Below are 19,355 nucleotides of genomic sequence, written 5' to 3'. Positions count from 1 at the left end.
CAATATTATAAACTTAATACTTTTTGGATGCAATTTTATATATTTTATCAAAGCAAACCTTCATTGTTTAATAACTTAGCACTGTAATAACGTGCATTTCTGCCCGTTATCACACCCCCAAATTTAAACAATGTTTGTCCTCAAGCATAAGCTAAAGATTTTCTTTAGAAATTCGACCGCAATCTCTTTTCCTAGATTTCTCAAGGATACCTCATTCAAATCCTATACACCAAAATTTCCTTAATTCTTATTTAGGTCTCTTCTTAAAATATGTCTAAAATTTAGGGACCACAAGTTTAACCTTCAAAAAGACTTTACTAGATTTCAGGACATCGCATGATTTATTTCAAAAAAACTTTTTCACTAGGGTGTTGAATGATTTTTATCCTTGTGTATTTTAAGCATTTTTTTTTTCTCTGACCTTGCGCTGATCCAAGTGCCTCGCCTTTATTTTGGCTTGCCCCCACGTGTGTCATGTGAACATCCAACTACAAGCAAGGCACTCTTTCTCAGACTAAACTCATACCTACTTGGCAGTTGAAATGCGGTCATTTATTTATGCGTTGATCACGATTCCTACCTTTGTTTTGGCTTGTCCCCACGTGTGTCATGCGACCATCCAACTACGAGTAGGATCTGATCGCTACATTATGATTATAATTTTTTTTATAAGGCTAAAAATAGCAAGGTCAGAAATGAATACCGCACCCCTAAATTTAAAATGTGGCAATGTCCTCATTATTAAAAGATTGAAAGAAGTCATGTGATGTTCTTAGGAAGTTTCGTAAAGGGTCAGTTTGAAAGAAAGCTAGCAAACCACTAACTTCTAGAAATATTTTATGAGGCGACTGTCCTAAGATTAAGTTACTCTAGTATATACGAAAAAATAGAAGCATGTGTTTCATCATTGAAATCATAATTTGCAAAGAGAAATCATGCGTAAAAAAATTTCCATCCCATTCGAGGCATATCTCGTGAAAGAAAATAATTATTAAGTATAAACAAAGTCCCAAATTGGTTTGGGAAGAGAATAATCATGGGTATATAAGTTGTGACAAATACAATGATCTCTATTGATATAGATATGAGACATTTTAGAGTCGTTCCAAAAATAAAACCATAGCCATAAAGTGACCCACCACCTGACCCGATCCACTTTCATCAGAGGTTGGGTCGATTTCAAAGAAAAATCAGCTTGATCTGACCCACTTATACTCTTAATTGAAGCAAACTCATGAAAGTTTTATCACATGATATCATACCATTTATGTAGAGGTCCCGATGTCTCACAAGATTTAATGAACATGTACATAAAAGGTCAATTATATGACAAAGATAGGAAGCTTTGATGAGCAGCATCTAGAGCCTTGCCAATCAACATAAGGAAAATTCCCAAAAAAAAAAAAAAAAAGGAAAAAATGGGTCTGAGTTTCTTGCCTGTGTTGTTGCCCATATCCATTTTAGGAGCCATTGATGCTGTTGATGATCAATATTATTATAGTAGATATGCTCTTTCCATGGTTTTGGCACCACTGCTTATTAGGTCAGTTTTATCATGCATTGTTATTTTCATCTTTCACTACAAGAAATCGCACTTCTCCCGATGCAACAAATCGTCAGAAAATGGTGAAAAATACGTCGGGAGATCTTCTCCCGAAGAAAGATGGATCGTCGAGAATTTGATCGGAAAAAATTTGTCGGGAAAGATTCTCTCCCGACGAAAGATGGATCTTCTGGGTCTTGAAAAAATTTAATTTTTTTTTGTTGAAATTTGAAGGTGGAAGGGACAGCTAAGGAAGATGGAAGGACTCCTAGCATTTGGGATATACCTTTGGTTCAATCTGGTATATATGCTCTCTATAATCTATACCCACTTAAATCCTCATATAATTTTACTCTTCAAATTATGTTTGTGCCTTTTTTAAGTTTTTCTATGTAAATTATGGGTTTTGATAACATTTTCAATCATAGAACAACAAAATATAAAAAAATGATTTTTTTTCTAAGAAGAAAATTTTACGACGTGACAACCTACTGATTGAATATTTAGTGGACTGAACCAAAAATAGGTGTCTCTCGAGGTGTAGTACTATGTTTTTTTTTTTTTTTATGATAATGAATTTTAAGGTTTATTTCGCATTTTGGTTGTTCTTTGTAATTTGTACTTTTGTTCGATCTTTGTAATTTCTATTTTTGTTACTTAACTCAAAAAAGAAAAAAGAAACTATTTTAATACTTCTCTTGTTTTTGTTTGTAGCATTTGAATAAGAGATCGTTGCAAGTATAGCAATCAGGTTTAAAGTATTTACAAATATAGTACAAAATTTGCTGAAAAAATACAATTTAGATTTGTCTCTTGGACATCAATGATAGATTAATATCACTGTAGGAATCTATTAGCGATAGAGTCTATCCCTAATAGTACTCTATTCGCAATAAAGTTTATAATTGATATATTTTGCTATATTTGAAAGGCTTTGAAAATGTTACTATACTCTTAATTATTAGTCCTAAAAGTACTACCAACACTGCAATTACCCTTTGAATGACATGAGAACAACTAAAAGACACCGACGTAGGTTGCAATTAATTTCCTTTGCCGATCAAAGTTGAGAATTCCTTGCATGAACAGAATTCAATTGACCAATGTATTACTTATGTTTCTAGAGATATATTCATTTTTACACGAGATTTATTTGACCAATGATCCAAATTTTGGATTTGTAACAATGTTTTCCCATATTTCTTAAAAATAATGAAGTAAAAATCTCTGTCATTGTTATAGTGTACTAAGAGCATGTTAATTATTCATATTGTCCTTGTACATGATATATGAAGGTTCAGCATAGCAAGCGTGAGTGAGAGATTGAATAGGAGAGTAAATGAATGGTAGATGTATAACCCTAAACATGTGAGAGCACTATTGTATCAAATTAGTTGAACATGGGCACAAGGAAGGGAGGAGAAGCGCATGTGCAAGCGTGAGGGAGGGAGGAAATGCCCTAGCGTGTGAGGGCACTATCGACGAAATCACCTTAATTTCACACTCACAAAAATCATTATGGACAATATGGATGATTAACATGCTTTTAGTGCATTTTGGAGATGAAAAATAATCATACTTCATTATTTTCAAATTGTGGAGCAAACAATATTATGACCATGAATTTAAGTGCATCTATAAAATATATATATATATATTATAGAACTATATATATAATAGTTGGAAATTGGTTTGTTTTTCTTTGCCAGAGTTAGGTATATATTGCTTAATTGGTTTTGGTCAATTGATTAGTTAATGTTTGTTAGTGTAGGAATATGTGAAGCTTATGGCAGATATGGGAATTGATGCTTATAGATTTTCCATCTCACGGTGAAGACTCATTCCAAGTAATGACACCAAGTTCTTGTACAAATAATAATAATATCCCCACCAAAAGAAGACATGCATTTGACCATATTGCCCTTTTTATGTCTATTAGATGGAAGAGGACCTTTGAACCCAAAACGCGTAAAGTACTACAACAATCTCATCAATGAGCTACTTCTTCATGGTTAATGAAAATTTTTAGAGACAGTTACAAATGTAGATATTAGACTTAAAGTATTAGCAGATATAACATAATGTAAAAAAAAAATTGCAAATATGACCAAATTGAAATACTTTATCATGATAAACCATATTATTGGTAGAAGTCTATCAGACCATATCATTGGGAATAGTCTATCAATGATAGAAGTTAGTTATTATTCTATATTTACAACTTTTAAAATATAATATTATACACTTGGTTATTATTCCTAAATATGTTACCAATTGCAATTACCCAAATTTTTATATAAGTCATAAACATCATGTTATAATATATATATATATATATATATATAAAAGAGAATTATACATTGATAAATTTGTTGTTCTTAGGCATCCAACCACATGTGACATTTCTCAATTATGATCCTCCATAAGTACTTGAAGATGAATATGGAGGATGGTCAGTCCAAGGATTGTGCAAGTATTTGAATAATTAAGGTTTAAATTCTATTCGACTTTGGTAATACTTTCGACACTTTAACTCTTTTTGGGTATTATATTTTCAACTGTTGTTTATTTTTGTCTTTATATTTTTAAAATGTTTTTTTTTCGTCGTACTTTTAAAAAATGACCATTTTAGTCCTTTCATTTTTTTCAATCGCAATATTCTTAAATTGTAGTCATAAATTTGTATTAAAGGATTTACATAATGTATAAAATTTTGAAAAATTTTACAAACAGGGACCAAAATGGATACGTTTTAAAAGTATATAGAAACTAAACATAAGATTTTGAAAATATAGGAACCAAAATAAACCAACGTTAAAGTATATACCAATAAAAAATGAACCAAAGCCAAAAATAACAGCAATTACTAGTATTTAAATTTCAAACTAACAATAATATATGCCTTTAATTTGTTCCCATGTGTGAATACATTGAGAAGTTGGCACTAAAATTAATTAATTGAAGTTTTCTTATCTTATATTGTGATTTGAATTTGGAGATATGACTTGGGATTTTTGCCACCACAAAGATGTTCAGCTCCATTTGGACAAAGAAATTGCTCTAAAGGAAACTCCACAACTGAGCCATACTTAGCTGTGCATTATTGTTTACTAGCACATGCATCAGCTGCAAATTTGTACACAACAAAGTACAAGGTACAATGTGTCTCTCCAAAGTTTTCCTTCAATATTAACCAATATTTCAAAGCATATTTATATATACGTTTAAATACCATTTGGTTTTTGTTCATTTTCGTTCATCTACTTTTAAAATATTCATTTCGATTCATATACTTTCAACTTTAGTTCATTTTGATCCCTATATTTTAAAAACGTTCATTTTGGTTCTTGTACTTTCATATTTGATTCATTTTGGTCATTGAACTTTAAAAAAAAATGACCATTTTTATCCTTTAAAAGCGAAAATGAAAGAACAAAAATGATAACTTTTTAAAAATATGAGAATCAAAATGAACCAAAGTTGAAAATACAAGGACCAAAACAATGACGAATCTAGAATTTAAAGTTGGAGGCAAATGCATGTAATACTCAAACTAAACTATTGTGCATTATATCTATTTTGTTTAATATAGATATTGACAACACGAATTTATATATACATAGTTTTATATTATTTTTTTAAAAAAATAAAATATAATTGAATAAACTAAAAGAATATACCTAAAATACAACATAAAATCTATATTATAACTTTTCTAAAATTGAGCTAAAGTTATTTATATGAAATTGATTTTCTAAAAATAAGTTGTCATGTATTTAAAAATAAAATCATGCACACTTTGGAACATATTATATTATATTATATCATATTAAATTTTTTAAAATGTAATATATTTTAGTTGATGTAATTTCAAATGTCTAAATATAATCTTTATTAGTTGATATTATAGTTTTAAAATTCTATATAAAAGTAGCTTCAAAATTATTGAGGCCTAATTTTAAGATTTGTCAAAAATATAAAAGTTGAATTTAAATATTTTAAGGTACAAAAACAAAAATAGAATACATATGTCAAAATAGTATTTCAATCATCTTTGTATCTATATCTATGAAGTTAAATTCATTACAAAAATTAAAATCTCATTTATTTTATTTTAATTATTTATTTTGAAAATTAGAAATCTTCTTAATTAATTAGGTATATATATATATATATATATTTAAAAGGCATGTATCTTTTAGTTTGGAAAATTAATATATGTTTTTATTTGAAAAATGAAAATTTTCATTTTTATTACCAAATTCGAATTTTGGAGGATCTAATGTAACAAATTACAAGTAAAAAGTACAGAAGGGTTACGTAGGAAGAAATGAGAGAATTATTTGTAGCTGGAAAGATCCGAACCAGGAAGTGTAGAGGGGTATGCTGAACCTGAGACACACGGTGGGGATCATAGCCAACGAACCAAAAGCCAAAGTTTCCTACACAGCAAACTTTAAATAATATTGTATGTCAAATACAAAATTTATATATATGAATAATATTTTTCCGAGTTGAGGGCCCCTTCATGGATTCACTGGTGGACCAAAATGAATACATTTTTAAAGTATAGGGACCAAAATAAATCAAAATTGAAAGTACAGGACAAAAATGAATAATTTAAAAGTATAAAGGCCAAGATAAACCAAAACAAAAAAATACAATGACTAAAATAGTATCTAAACATTTATATACATATATACACTTTGTTTTCCTCTGTTATAGAGTTTTAGTTTCATACTTTTTTTATACTTAGTCCATGTTTACGGCAGTTGAAAAGTAATCCATCAATAAGTATATAAAAAGTGACCCCCACTTGGTTACTTTTGTATTGTTTACTTACTTTCCATAATTGTAATGAGATGTGGGGTTCGTCTTGAAATTGTAATCAAATCGTGTAATCTGATTAAGAAGTAAAAGGTGTTCAATCTGATTGCAGTTGAAAATTACTTGGGACTCACTACTTTTATCATTACCGTTATAGATATTGTTATTGTAATAGTATGAAAATTAGCAATTTTCCACATTCATGGTTACCTTCACCATTACCGTTACTGTTACTATTACCATTACCGTTACTGTTGACCTTAACAGTAACGGTAATGGTAATAGTAACAGTAACGGTAATGGTGAAGGTAGCCATGAATGTGGAAAATTGGCCAAACAGTAACGATAATAGTAAAATGTGACAGATTCATAATTCTATATAAACACGATAAAAAACAATCCAATTGTGTTTGCAATCCAGGCCTATTACGATTCATCCATCAATGAGATCTCATTTCGATTACACCAAATTTTATTACAGTTTGGTAAACGTGACCTTAATTACAAGTTTAGCTCCCAACGTAAGTTTATGTTGAGTGTCAAATAGGCTTGTGAACTTTTAAAAAAAATTTAATAGGTTACTGAATACTTTTGATTTTTTCTAAATAGGTTTCTAGAGTGTGGGAAGTATCTCTATAATAAGTCCTTTTCAACTTTTAATTTTATATGCCTACCTATTTAACATTTATTTTTTAATTTACAAATCCATTAAACACAAAATTCAAAATCTCATGCCTAATAATTTTTTTATAGCCAAACAATTTTTGTAAGAATGGTAAGTTCTTTGAGTTTTTTTCTTCTCTTTCTCGAGTCCAACAACATTCATCAATTGAAAAATTCGAACTTCTAACATCTTTATATAAAATAGGTGTCAAAACCAGTTAAATTATATTCTTATCGAGAATTTTATAAACAATCCAAACTAATCTTCATAAATATTATTGTTGGCTTAATGCAGGATCCTCCATCTGTTATTGGTTGGAGACTATTCTAGTATGAATGATGAAAGAAAGAGTAGGCTTAAGATTGCCAACTTTTAGAAAAGATGAAATCAACTTAGTGAAAGGCTCTTGTGATTTTATAGGGGTCACATGTTTATCAAATACAACCCTAGTAATTGGAGCATAGAAAATAGAGATATCTTCGCCGATATACAAGCACAAATTGGTATGTTATCATATCAAAATTTAATTAAATTATAAGTTTAGTCCATGAACTTTTAAGCTTGTATCTAATAGTATAACGTTCAAGATCTAAGACTTGGAATCTTGATTACCTTTGTTATGGATAAAATCACTCTCATTTAAAATGGGTGTGATGTTTAATTTGCATTTAATGAAAAAGTGATATTGAAAAATGAATTTTAATTTGGTCAATTATGAAGGGATGATGGGGAAGGGTATTAAATTTTGAAATCTCTATTATTTTTAAAATCCATAAATTTCTTCTTATTTCACTTTATTTTTCCTTTTTCTACCTCTCTCTAACTTTTTTTTTATCACTTTAAACTTTTTTTTTTTTTTAATTAATACTTTATAGCAAAGTTCAAAAACTACGAAGCATTTTTAGAATTTTTTCTATAAACTTTAAATATTTTAAAGATTTTTCCATTTATAAGAATTTTCTTTTTTTACTTTTTACCATCGTTGTATAATTTTTTTTGTCACTTTCTTCACTTTTTTTTTTCTCAAAATATGTAATTTATTAATTTTAAATAATTTGGAGGTTAAACTTAAAAAGAAATATTTTGAATTCACTTCAAGGGACAAGGAGTTGTGTTTAGTATTTAAATTATTAGTTGAATTGATAAGTATTCCTTACTAAATAACTTGTGCGACATTTTGACACAAGAGAGCAAGAGGAAAAATATTCAACCTAAGCTAAGGTGAGAGTTGGAAATTTGTGGTCCATTAATAGTAACTTTTAAGTTTTTATTACAACGACTATCGTAAAGATGAAGAATCAAATCTCTGATTTAAAGAGATGAAGTGCATGTCAATTATCGTTGAACCAAACTTGCTTAGCTACATTAATAACATTTTTGTTTTTTATTTTTTTGTTTTCCGATTCTTCTTTTTTAATAAATAAATATATACACACACGTAACTAAGTTAGTTTATTATATCTTGTTTATATAATATTGTAGAGCCTAAGAGGAGGGCTAGAGTATTTGAAGCAAGATTTTGGCAATCCTCCTACTATTATCTATGAAAATGGTATCTCTATCTAATTCAAGAATCCTATTTTTTATTTTATATATATATATATGTATGGATAATTATTTTAAATGACAAAACTGCTAAAAATATTTTTAAATATAATAAAATATTAGATAGACATCTATAAGTGTCAGTAAGAGACATTGATAGGTGTCTATGTCTATCAGTATCTATCACTGATAGAAAGTGACATTTTGTTATATTTGTCAACAACTAATTTTTCTATATTTGAAAACAATTTTAAATATATATATGAGTTATTTTTAAATATAGAAAAATGAATCAAAATATTTACAAAATATAGTAAAATTTTAGAACAATCAATGATAGACGCCGATAGACATTAATAGACTTCTATCAGTGTTGTTAGACACTGATGTCTATCAGTGTCTATCGGCGTCTATCATTCATAGTTCTGAAATTTTACTATATTTTATAAATATTTTCAGTAGTTTTACCATTTGAAATAATTTATATATATGTATATATATATAATTTTTTAAAAAAAGATAAACCGCAGTTGTTTTGCGCTTGGAATGACTTCACTGTTAGGCTTTCAATCTGTGAGGAATTCATGGTTGCAAGATGTGGCAAGAGTGGAATACATGATTGAACACATTCGAGTAGTTTTGGAAACATTGAGGTAACTCTCTTAAACATTATTTACTTAATTGGATAACTATTTGAATTTTTTTTAAGTTTATGAACGTTAAGTTTATCAATTTATGTTATCTACTTGTTAGAAATAATTTCAAAATCAAAGTGAAGTTTTGAAAATGAAAAAAATATTGTCAGGAATCCTAACCTTTTTTTTAGTTTTTTGTTTTTGAAAATTAGACTTAAACATGTTATTTCTATCTATGAATTTCTTTGTTTTGTACTATCTACTTTTCGAGGATATTTCCAAAATCCAAGTTAAATCTTGAAAACAAATAATAATAATAATAATAATAATAATAATAATAGTTTAAAAAATTTGTTACTTTTAGAATTTGGCTATAAATTTAAATGTTTCCTAAAGAAAGAAGAAAACGTACCATTGTAAAGAAATGGTGAGAAAAATAACATAATTTTAAAAAAAAATAAATGATTATTAAATAGAGTATTTCTTTTTTATTATTATTATTATAAAGCTAATAATTTCTTTTTACAAAAATCCTTGTAAAGAGATCTTAAGAAAATAAACACAATTAAAAAAACAAATAGTTATGAAGGAAAACCTTTAAGTTTTCAAGTGTCTTGAGTTTTCGTCACTTTTAAATGTTGTGCTTTATACCAATTTCTAAAATTTTACATAAAAAAACATCCAATTCTTATTACCAACCTATTCTATCATAAATCATTTGATAAGAAACCATTGTCAGTTATGATTTGAGAGATAAGTTTTTTTTAGCTTGCAAACGTGTGTGCATGTTATAGAGTGGGCAATTCGATCTACGGACTTGTTGGTCATTAATACATATTTTGTGACACTTAAACTTGAAGGGATTTGAATTCCCCGAATCAAAAGCAATTGAGTGCATTATGTCTCTAATTTCATTTTACATAATATTACAGTACAGAGGACGAAAGCTAACAGGACAAACCAATTTAATCTTAAACATGCTTCTACTGAAATAATACAGAGAGGAAAGGGCAAACTTAAACTCACCTTTGAAGTACTTAACTCTTCATGTATCCTCTTCACAACCAAGATCATGAATAGGTCTGACCTTCTTCTTCTCCCTCACACAACAACACGAACCCAACGAACAGCAACAAGGAGACACCATCACAAGTGAACTTGAATTATTCTCAAAGAGAGAATCAACATAGAGGTGTGGGCTTCTGAGTGTTAATTTTAGTGAAGGAAGGAATTTCTTGTTTTGAGAACTACCCCGAGAGAGAAAATAGGATGAAGAAGATAATCATAAAATTGAAACCCCACACCTTTTCAATTTTCAAAAATCAAAATTGAATTTTTAATAATAATATATGTTAACTATTTTAATATATACCATATTAAACCATATGTTATATATATCACATATAACCAATAGATATTATATCACATATAATATAACTTGTAGTTTATTATTCTCTCATATAACCTATAGTATTAATATGAGTCATATTCATATTAGTTTTACAATATAGTTTTTATATGAATCATATTCATATAATTAATATTTGAATAATATTCAAATATTTATTTCTCTTACTAAAACTTTATATTATAATCCATCATATACATTATATTAATTGTATCATATATAATTAATTTAAACAATTCAAATTAATCTAAAATTAGTTTGATTCTCATTAATCCTTATTGAGTTAATAAAGGTACCTTATGAACCTATAAATTGAAGCTCCAATAATACTTGATTAATTACTTAAACTCTTTAATTAAATTAATCGACATTCATTAACTGTCGATCACTCCATTAAAGACCGACAACTGCACTTTTCGCACTATAGTATATTGTTGTGTCTATTGAATATAACTAATCAACAGTATGTTGACCCTTTACAAATTGCTTGTAAGTATAATTGAGTCAAAATTATCGTTTTACCCTTGTCGTTACATCTAACTTCTTAAGTACCACTGATCTCTCTAATGAACAATTAATCATAGTCCAACTATAACTTAACCCCTCTCAGGCTAGGGGAAGGTATGACGTCACATTGTTCAAGAATCAGAATCAGCCCTTAAGGGAGCAATTTATCTACTTACCCTAACAAACAGGAAGAAGTGAATTCCTTCCTGTGTAGTTGTGTTTCCAACTATCTAATTAGACGAATCCCCAAAATGGTATGTATATTGAGTCGGCGAATCTGACCACTCTCACCATTGCAGACTAAAGGATTACCCTCACAGGCATGAGTTCACAACTCACTCAGTATTAAGGTCAAGTCACCTATGGTCATCCTGGTTAAATATAAGTCTCTTCTAATAACGGTGTTATAAAAAGAGACTATTCATTTCATGGTCCAGTCTTATCCAAGAGCACCTTTCGAATGGTATAAGTTATGAATTCGCTTCCGAAAAGAAAGATTTTTTACTCCGATTCACCAACATCCACTATCGGAAGGAATTTCTTCACTTACTACCAGCTCTTATTCCCCTTATTCCCATAGTTGAGCCCGAAAACAAGAATTTTCTTTCTCTTATACCCCTGCTCACATGTCTCCACATGAATGATCAAGATCAAATCATTTGTAGCACTTTACAATAATTGTCACAACTACAAAGCAGATTGCATCCGTAGTGTCACTAGGATAAGGTACCCAGCCTTATCCATCTACTATAGACCGTTAGGTTATTACTTAAACATGATCTACATGTATGTCTCCACATAAGTGTTTCAGCTATATCGAGTAACCTTGGTTCTTAGTCAAATAAAACAACATTTTATTAAATAAATAATACATTTGTACAAATATAATTTACAAACTACAAGACCATAGGATTTAGGACATCAACGCCAACAATCTCCCACTTGTCAGCTAGCAGGGTTACAAATATAAAGTACAAACCAATACAATACACAAAACAATAAATTAGGGCATACACTATGTGCCTAGTACAATCTCCCACTTGCCCTACTAGATGAGGCATGTCCTATAGACCTAGACTCTCCACGTGACCCTCAAACACTTTAGTCATTAAAGCCTTGTAAATGGATCAGCAACATTGTGTTCCAAAGCTATCTTTTTTACGATCAGATCCTCTCGATGCAGAATCTTTCGAATGAGATGATACTTGCACTTTATGTGCATTCCATGCTTGGCTTCTAGGCTCCCTAGAATTTGCCACAACACCATTATTATCACAAAGTAGGATTTTTTAGGAGACTTGATGCTAATAGCTTGTAGAAAGACAAGCTATTGCAGCCTTTTACTTAGAATTATGAGGGTTGATGAGCAAAATATGCGTTAAAATGACTAAGGATTCATGTGGAAAAATAAGCTTGCGTCGACCAGTGCTGAAAATTCCCGCTAACCCTATATCATGCGTTATCTTGCGTCAAAATGTTTATTTTTGTAGTTATTGCAGGAATTGATCGCATGTGTTGATCCCAAACCATCACAAAGTTGATCGCATGCGTTAATCTTAATGAAGACAAGTTGATCGCATGAAATACCGTAAATATAGAGTGATAGCCATGATAGGAGGATGATCTCAAAGTGGGTGGAATACGTTGATACTTCAGAAGAAACAATCATGAACGCTTACCTTGGAAGTATAAAAAAGATAAGATGATGACATTTCACCTACCGCGACAAGAATGGCAGTGATTCAGAGTGGGATTGCCAAAGTTGTCGGCATTTGAACTCTATAAATAGAGCCTTAAAACCCACATTCAAAGCATCAGAAGATTCTGCCTTGGGCAGATTCCTGTGATCACAGACGAGAGCATGAGCAAGAAATTATTTGAGAGTTCTTCACTTCTACAACTCCCTCCGATGACGACCGAAACTTCGCCGAAGATAGAGCTCAAGAGAGATTACTCCACCGCCCATCCATTGCACCACTAGCCGCCTTGACACACATCTGATGGAAGCAAGAGATTGCCTACATCTAGTCCTCCACCTCTCTTCTTACCTCTGTATTGTATTACATTTTGGCTTAAGACATTAATACATTTTGTAATCAATTTCTTTCTTCAATTCTTTCAACATCATTTTCATCATCTTCTTCTGCTTTGCCATCTTTTACTTTCATCGCAATGAGTTAAGTGCAAATTGCAAGAGTTATCGCATACTCAATCATGCGGCATAGAGATATGACGCATGTAGCAAACCACCGAGAGGTGTGCATTGCGCGAGTATAGTGAGTCAATCCTTTTTACTTAGTGCATGGCTATCACAATGCTTGTCTATAAGTAGAGTAGCTATAACCAACTGCCCGAGAGGGTACGTAGTGGAACTCACTAAGAAAAGTAAGCAGCGTTCCTAAAGATAGGAATAATCTTATGCTCAACGAAACCATGTATTATAGAGATATAAGCATGTGACTGACCACCAAGAGGTGTGCGATGCGTTAGTGTGCCGAGCTAGGACTACCCTTGCGATCAAACTTAATGACTTCGTGAAATTTTCCCTCAACTCTACTTCTCCATGCATCTCATTATGCATTAACAGTTGCCGCATCTCTACCAATTCTCATAGTCAAACTTCAATTGCTCAATCTATTTAGCTAGGAATAGAAGTAGCACATAGCAATCAATTTCTTTCTTGTTATTTTCATTTGCTGCCTCAAATGCACTACTTTACATTCATCTCTTAGTTGTAAGTCCCCATGTTTGACCTCAAATCATCTCGAGAAACTTTCATTCTCGTTATACTTGGCGAGAGAGCATGAAAACTTATGACAGGAACCCATGGTTATAGCATACACAATTAACGCATACTGTATATTCTTCAAATTATTGTATGATCATCGCATACACCATTAATGCATATTCATCAGATTAACGCATGATCATTGCATGACTCAACGCATCTCCTTTAACACAAAAAATTAAAAGTTTCCTTTCCCCCACCAGATGCAGCTACTAATTCATGATTTGGCATGTACAGAATGAAAACTTCATTCTTGATTCTACGAGAATTTTTATGAAAGCCTTTCATTTACTTTCCTTCGATGGAAGTTTTATTTTCCCAGAATGTATCAAAAACTTTGGCCTAATTCTTTTTCTGATGATCGATTTGGTTATATTTCATCTCTTCAACAAGTTTAGTAATGAGCATAACGACCCTATTGTTCTGATGGAGAGAAGAACATATGATTAGCTTTTCAAGAAATTTCCAAACGATCAATTTCTTATTTTACTATGTTCAACTCTATGTATTCCTCTATCCATATAGTACATTGAAGGTATAGAAATGGCTATAATAGAGTTTCTTTTGTTCGTATTAACAACTACTCTAGGAGGAATGTTAACCAACATGTCTAAAATAACTTCCGGATCAATTAGAAATTTTCTAAGCCATACAGCTTCTGTGGCCGCTTCACAAACTACTATATATTCTGCCTCCATGGTAAAATCAGCTATGCAATCTTACTTTGTGCTTCTCCAAATTACAGCTCATCCGTTAAGAGTGAACATTGATCCTGAAGTGGATTTCTTAGAATCCCTGTCAGTTTGAAAGTCTGAGTTAGTGTATTATGTAAGGATCAATTTCTTAGACCCATACACAAACATGTAGTCTCTTGTTCTCTGGAGATACTTGAGGATATTTTTAACTATTGTCCAGTGATCTAATTCTGGATTAGACTGATTTCTACTGACTATCCCTACTATATAGCAAATGTCAGGTCTAGCACATAACATTGCATAGGTTTGGTTTCCAAAATTTGATGCATAGGGAATCCGTCTCATTTTCTCAACCTTTTGAGATGTCTTAGAACACTGTTCCTTAGATAAAATAACTTCATGCCTGAAAGGTAATAAACCTCTCTTGGAATTCTGCATCGAGTATTTAACAAGCATCTTGTCGATATATGATACCTGAGACAAAGCTAGCATTTTGTTCTTGCGATCTCTAAAGATCTAGGTCCATAAAACAAATTGCGCTTTCATTTGGAATTGGGTCACTAACCACTATTTAACATCAGTTAGTAGACCTACATCATTCCCAATGAGTAGGATATCGTGCATGTACAACACTAAGAAAACTACTGAACTATTGATGATTTTCTTGTAGACACGAGACACATCAACATTATGGTCAAAACCATAAGATTTGATCAAAATATTGCCTTATATTCCAAGATCATGATGCTTGCTTAAATAAATAAATGGATCGATTAAGCTTGTAAAACATTTGCTCTTGACCTTAAGAAATGAATCCCCCTGGTTGTTGCATGAAGATGGTCTCCTCAAGATTACCATTCAGAAAGGCAGTCTTGACGTCAATTTGCCAAATCTCATAGTTATAATATATGACACTAGACATGAGTATCCTGACAAACTTTAACATGGCAACAGGTGAGAAAGTTTCCTCATAGTCGACTCCTTCAACCTAGGTATAAACTTTGCCACAGTCTAGCCTTAAAGGTTTGCACTTTATCATTAACACCTCTTTTTCTCTAAAAGATCCACTTGCAACCTATAGGTTTGACCCTTTCAGGTTGATCTACAAGATTCCATATTGAATTGAAGTATATAGACTTCATTTTGAGATCCATATATTTGAAACATTTATCTTTGTCCACTTCCTCCATTGTCTATTTATAGGAGAATGGATCCTCAATGTCACCATCATATATGACGGTTAAGATTTCTGTTAAACTATATAAGAAACAGGTAGATTCGTAACCTCCCACTACGTCGAGGCTTCCTCAACGATTGAGGTGGATGAGACCGACTAGGTGAACTGACATTAACAACTCTTGTTGACTCTTGTTAAAGTTTCAGTAGTTTTGTTGGAAAGCTCGTTTAACATTATGTTACTGCGTGGCTTATGCTCTCTAATGTAGCCCTCTTCTAAAAATGTAGTGTTTGTCAACACAAACACTTTATTATCTTTAGGATCATAGAAATAATCACCTCTCATTCCCTTGGGGTAGCCTACAAATAGGCATAGTTTCGAACGAGATTCCAATTTCTTAGGATTAGCCTCAAGCACAGGTGCGGGGCAACCCCAAATCCTGAGATAACATAAACTATCTTTACGGTCATTCCATAATTCCAAAATTGTTTCAGAAACACTCTTATACGGAACAAAGTTCACAATATAAGCTATAGTTTGCACTACATAACCCCAAAACAAATCAGGTAAATCAATATAACTCATCATAGACCGAACCATGTCCAACAGAGTTATATTTCTCCTTTCTGATACACCATTCTGTTGAGGTGTACCAGGTGCCAAGAGTTAGGATACGATTTCATGTTCTACCAAATAGTCTTAGAATCTCAAATCCATATATTCTCCACCTCGATCAATTCAAAATGTCTTAATAATTTTACCCAATGAATTCTCAACTTCAGCTTTGTACTCCTTGAACTTTTCAAGAGGTTCAGACTTATATTGCATTAGGTAAACATACCCATACCTAGAATAATAAACTATAAAAGAGATGAAATATTCATGCCCTTCTCTTGCCTTAACATTCATAGGACCACAGAGGTTCAAATGTATAATTCCAAGGGTTCTTTGACTTTATGACCTTTTCCGTAAAAGGTACTTTAGTCATTTTACCTTTAAGGCATGATTCACATACTGGTAGAAAATCTCTTCTAACTTGTTTAAAAGTTCATTCTTAACCAATCTCTCATTCTATTGAGATTTATTTGACCTATTCTTAGGTGTCAAAATTGGGCATTTTCTTTAGAAGAAACTGCAGTTCTGAACATTTCAGTATTAAAAAGGGTCTTAGATGTTAACGCCCTAGCACATAAAGATTACTTTTGAGATTTTCAGAACAAATTTGAACGTCATGCTTGTAAATAAAAACTTTGTCTACATTAAAATTCAAATTATAAGATTGTTCAAGCAAACATTTTACAAAAATCAAGTTCTTCTTCAAACCAGGAACTACATACACATTATCTAATAATAAATATGATTTTGTAAAAGTAATCGAAGGCCTCCACTATAATAGCTGAGATGACTTGCCTAGTTCTAACAAGCATAATCATCTCACCAGTCCCGAGTTGTTGGTAGGAATTAATTCCCTGAAAAGAAGAACAAACATGATTAGTGGCACCTGAATCAATTATCTAGGTTGAATCATCATTTTCCACTAAATAAGTTTCTAGAACTAGTAAATCACATTTATCTTGTTTGCCTTTCCTCTTTTCTGCCACATACTCGGGACAATTCCTTTTCCAGTGTCCCTTTTGGTTGCAATGGAAGCAGATTTCTTTGGCAACCCTGAGCTTCCTGCCCCTCTAGCCACAACAAAGTTAGTTTTCCCTTGACCTCCCTTTCTTTTTCTTCCACTTTCTAATGCTAAAAGAAGAAAGTATAGACTCATTTTAGAGATCGAACCTTTGTAGAACTTCTTTGAGGAAATGGCAACATTTGTCTCCCCCTTTTGCTCTTTGACTTTCATCAAGGACTGGTAAGTCTATAATTCATTAAGAGGGGTGGTCAAGTTGTAGTCTAGCTTGTTCATAACAGAGTTACTACAGTACCGGAGAAAACTCTCAAGTAGTGTCTCCAGAATGAAGCTAACCTGACTGGTTTCGTCGATGACTAGCTCATTCATCTCAAGCACGTTAAAGTGGATCATCATGTTCAGAACATGTTATCAAACAGAGGCCCCTTCTTTCATAGGGCATTAAAGATGTATTTAAAAGCGTCATGTAGAAGTTAGGTAGACGGTTGTCCAAACATCTCTCTCAACGAATCCATGATCTCTCGTGCAATAACCATAGTTTAGTGCTTTTTGGCCAAGACTTTAGATAAGCTGGTCAAAATGTACGCTCACCTTTTCGTTTGCCTTGACCCATCAATCATATGCATCCCGAATATTTTGAGATGCTTCAGCAGTGGACACTTGAGGACATTCCTCAAAAAGGACAAACTTCAGGTCATCGATTATAAACACAATGTTTATAGTGTTTTTCCAACTTGTGTAATTGTACCATTCAGTTTATCAGCACCTAACAAGTTTAGTTTATCGCTAATCATTACGAAGATTGCTGAAAACATACAAATCATTTATATTAGTTATTAAGGCACTGCCCAAGAAAAATCAATCTATTTGGCAAAAATCTAATGTATCCTATGTGACATCTAATTTGCAATGATGTTTCAGTGAGTTAAGATAAAAGCCACCATAGGGTGGTCAATTACCCCTTCACTAAATTGAGAGAATCTCAACCAACCATTACACCAGAATAACTCTTATCCCTATAACGATTAGTCTCCAATATTCGGTCAAAAAATCATTAACTTACTTAACAAATTCTTGTACAGAAATCATACAGGTTTAAGCTACATTGAATAACCTTATATCTTAGTTTATTTGTTTTTGGTTAATGCAACTAAATATCAAATACAATAACATTTTATTAAATAAATAATATGTTTGTATAAATACAATTTACAAGCTACAAGACTACGAAATTTAAGATATCAACTCCAACTAAGTAAAACTCACTTTGAATCATTTGCTATATACTATTATATTCATTGATATATATATATATATATATATATAATCTCAACTTGATGTTATTGGGATTTAGGCTAATATAGTCTTCTCTGACATCTTCATAATAACATAACATTAATAATGTTTTGAATTATAATTTTAATTTGAACTCTAACCAGAATGCATCATACTAGTGAATATGGTCATGGATAATAAACTCTTTTAATCTCTTACATCTACCTAACATAAACTTTGATTTTGATTTTTGATTGCATCTCTAATATACATCTTGTCTAAATAAAGTTGCTTTATATATACATTTTGACTTCACATTGAATCTTTTTGTCGGAGTGGATCAAATATAAATGCGTATTTTACATGGTCATTTCTTGATGGATTCGAGTTATTGATTGACTATAAAACAAGTTATGGATTATTCTACATACATTTGGATGACCCAGCTCCAAAAAAATATCCCAAGCTCTCGGCAAAATGGTTTTCCAATTTTTTAAAGGGAAAACTACCCACTTTAGATTTTGATGGAGTTATGGAGCTTTAAAAGAATTAGTCTCTATCTTTCCTTATCTCAAGATTGAATGAAAAAAGGAATCATAATGGTCTTTATATGCAAATTAGCGTTTAGAAAAGGAAACTATTATAGCTTTAAAAC

At 31.3% G+C, this 19,355-nt stretch overlaps 1 pseudogene; it reads left to right on the top strand.

Annotated features, from left to right (window-relative positions):
- Nucleotides 1-6,572: 6,572 nt before the first annotated feature.
- LOC150031379 (putative beta-glucosidase 5) lies at nucleotides 6,573-19,244 on the top strand (annotated as a pseudogene).
- Nucleotides 19,245-19,355: the final 111 nt, after the last annotated feature.

Source organism: Benincasa hispida, unplaced genomic scaffold, assembly GCF_027475165.1.
Source record: "Benincasa hispida cultivar pf3 unplaced genomic scaffold, pf3_genome.v1.1 HicScf1258, whole genome shotgun sequence".
Classification (NCBI taxonomy): Eukaryota; Viridiplantae; Streptophyta; class Magnoliopsida; order Cucurbitales; family Cucurbitaceae; genus Benincasa; species Benincasa hispida.
The sequence above is the reverse complement of the archived record's forward strand: the minus strand, read 5'-3'. Positions and strand labels throughout refer to the sequence as shown.